This window comes from Cynocephalus volans, chromosome 9 (assembly GCF_027409185.1).
Source record: "Cynocephalus volans isolate mCynVol1 chromosome 9, mCynVol1.pri, whole genome shotgun sequence".
NCBI lineage: Eukaryota > Metazoa > Chordata > Mammalia > Dermoptera > Cynocephalidae > Cynocephalus > Cynocephalus volans.
The window spans coordinates 90,786,447-90,790,002 of record NC_084468.1 but is presented as its reverse complement, the minus strand read 5'-3'; the positions used below and the strand labels follow the sequence as shown (position 1 = coordinate 90,790,002).

The 3,556-nt window shown below is 36.5% G+C and overlaps 1 pseudogene; it reads left to right on the top strand.

Moving 5' to 3' along the window:
* The first annotated feature begins 249 nt into the window (after positions 1 to 249).
* LOC134386622 (ragulator complex protein LAMTOR3-like) lies at positions 250 to 624 on the top strand (annotated as a pseudogene).
* The last annotated feature ends 2,932 nt before the right edge of the window (positions 625 to 3,556 follow it).

Sequence of the window (3,556 nt, the reverse complement as noted above, 5' to 3'; positions counted from 1 at the left end):
GCAGTTGCTTGATTAAGTGGATAAAAATTAGGGCAAATAGACGGACCAAAATGCTTTAAAGAAGAAATTCCATATTATCTGGTGTCCAGAGCAAGTGCTTCCTGGGTCACTGATGAGGTCATGAAACATGTGGAGGTGGCTTTCAGAGGAAGTTCACTTTCAAACTGCCCCTGAAGTGACAGTGGAGAGACCCCAACAGTCCAGAAACCCAGGCATGGAGACTTATCCTATAGGAGGAAGGAATTCACCATGGCTGATGACCTAAAGTGATTCCTGTATAAAAAGTTACCAACTATTGAAGGACCCCATGCTATTGCTGTGTCAGATAGAGGTGGAGTACCTGTTGTTAAAGTGGCCAATGACAATGCTCCTGAGCGTACTTTGAGACCTGGTTTTGTATCTTCTTTTGCCCTTGCAATAGACCAAGGGAGCAAACTTGGACTTTCAAAAAATAAAAGTAACATTTGTTACTATGACACTCATCAGGTGGTTCAATTTAATCATTTGCCTTTGGTGGTGAGTTTCATAGTGAGCAGGAATGCCAATAAAGGACTAATCGTCAGCCTAGAAAAGGAACTTGCCCCATTATTTGAAAAATTGAGACAAGTTGTGGAAGTTTCTTAATCTGACAGGGATTTCGTTGTGTTTCTTCTTATTATTATAACACAATATCAATTAAACAGTCTTCAGATCACAATAATACTTGTATCAATGTACTCAAGAAAGGGCCCCTTTTTTCACTTTATACTAAAGAAAAGAGCCTATAGGTATAATTTATTGATAGATTGATTTTTGTATTTCCCTGTATAGGGTCTTTTCCTATTTTGTAAGATCTACAGGAATGGTTCAGTCTATCACAGCTCCCATGGAGTTAGTCCAGTCACCAAATATGGATGAGATTCTATTCAGAGGATCAGAATCAAAATGGTACGATGATCCACTTGAGCCATTAAGTGCTCCCTGTTGTACAATATGTCCAAGCCTGCTGAATGAAGGAGACCCTTTTTATTGTGAATAGTAAGGATATGTTTTTCTCCAGATTATGTTTTGTTCCTTTGCATTGAGTGTGAGAAAGATTAAATGGCTTAGTAAAAGTAATAAAATCAGTACAATTGCTAAGAGAAACCCCCAAAACAACAAAAAGAACCCCCCTGCCCCCCAAAAAACTAAACTAAAATGCTTAAAAAGGAAAAGCTGGGTAATGAGATATCCATAGGAACTTTTACAACACTCTGACATATTCCTGGCAATCTAGAAGATCACACACATGCATAGGTCTCTATATGCATGCCAAGGACAGACCTGAGAAAGCTCTCACCTTTGATCTTGAGGATCTGTGCATGCGGGAAATAAAGGCTAAGACAGAGTGTTGAAAGTGTGCCCCCCCCCCCCCACACACACAGCTTCTAAGCAAAGACTGGGTTATTTATTGGATCCAAATGTTTAGGGAAATTTCTGTCTAATCGGTAGATGATCACTGAGCTAACTGAGCAGAGACTCCAGTGACCACATGTGATTAAGATACAAACTTTACAGAATTCATTCAGAAAAGTTACTAAATAAACAATAGCCACTATGATAAGAGCAAATCTCATTTTTAAAGTTGGTAAGTTATATCACTTGAAATATCCAGTTTTCAAAAAAAATTATGACATACAAAGAAAGAAGAAAGTATGGCCCATACACAAGGAAAAACAATCAATCGATAGAAATGGGCCCTGAGTAAGCCCAGATGATCTATAATAGCTAAGGCAATAATCAAAAAGAACATAAGGTTGGAGGACTTACACTACCAGATATCAAGACTTACTTAAAAACTAGAGAAATTAATACCAGCATGGTATTGATGAAAAGACAGGAGTTCTAAAATGCGACATAATAGATAGTCCAGAAACTGACCCAAAGATAATCACTAATTTGGTTTATAACAGACTATACCGTAATTGAGTGGGGAAATAAGAATGTTTGCTAAATGGTGCTGGGTCAAGTAGGTATCTATAAGAAAAGAAATCAACCTTGATTCCATGTTATGTATAAAATAAATTTGATATGGATCATAGACCTGAAAATAAAAGCTAAGCAATCCAACTTCAAGAATAAATCTTTAAAATAGGCAAAGATTACTTGACCCATAAAAGAGAAGATTAATATTCAATTCAAGAATTTCTGTTTATCAACAGATACCATGAAGAGAATGAAAGCATGAGACAAACTAGTAGAGGTACATACAGATGTATATGTGTATATATATTCAACAACAAAACCAGGATTTGAACCCAAATAACACAGATAATTCAGTTTAAGAATCTGTGTATTTAACAATGATAATAAACTATCTGGTGGCAAAAGGTGAAGGATATTGCAAAAGAAAAAATTGTGAGGGATACGAACTTAGAGGTAAGCAGGTAAATCAACTACCAGAATAGAAGATGTAGTGGTTTTGATTCATATTAAGGAGTTAATAGACAATTTGAAAATAAATAGAAATTCCTATGTAATTGTGAAAAATGATTAAACAAGCTTTTGGATTTCTGAGCTTAAAATGCATTTCTAATGATGAAATTGTAGATTGTCCGTAAGTATTTTCACAGAAATAGGAAATTTGGCAAGTGTGATAATCATCCAAGTGTATGTAAGATTCATCAGTAGAAATTTAGGCATTGTGTTCTTTAGGAAGAAACAATGTTTTATAACCTATTAAAGACCTTCTCATACTTTTGTGCCTTTGATCATGTGACCTAATCCTGCTGACTGGAACCCCTTCCCCATCCCTGACTCAAAATCAACCTCAAATATCAGATCCTTCATGATGTCTTTCCTTCTCTGTTTAATAGATTAAGCTTTTATCTCCTTTTTTAAAACCACTTTATGGAGACATGATTGACATACAAACAAGCTGTTCATATTTAATATATACAACTTGATGAGTTTGGAGGGTAAGTAATACCAGTGAAACTTTCATCACAGTCTATGCTATAAAGGTCTATTATGTCCCAAACTTTTCTCCTGCTCTCTTCATTCATTATTTTTATGTGATAAGAAACAACAAAAGATCTACTGTCTTAGCAAAATTTTAAATATACAGCATAGTGTTGTTAACTATAAGCAATTTGCCTCACAGTAGATTTCTAGGATGTACTGATGTTGCATAACTGAAACTTTGTACTCTTTGACTACCTCCATGTTTCCTCTCGGTTTTCATAGAATGTACTTGCTCACACCTTTATGTTAGTGGGTATTATTATCTGTAATGTGTGCAATGGATGTGGGGTAAATTGGATGCACTATCCCGATTTACCCTTCAGGACTGAGACACTCATTTTTCCCAGTTGCAGGAATGTTTGTTGACAACTTCCAACTGTGTTCCTCTCTGAGAATGGCTCCATGCTGAATGAAACTGCCTTGTCTTTTTCCCAGGGGAATGAGGCATCCAATAGCTGTTTGATGCAGGAGTACAAAGTCCTGGCCCATTGTCTCCAACTAGGGACAACTCTGAAGGGGCATGAGCCTTTACAGCTCCCTGAGGGACTAGATGAGCTTGCTGTTGCTATTGCGC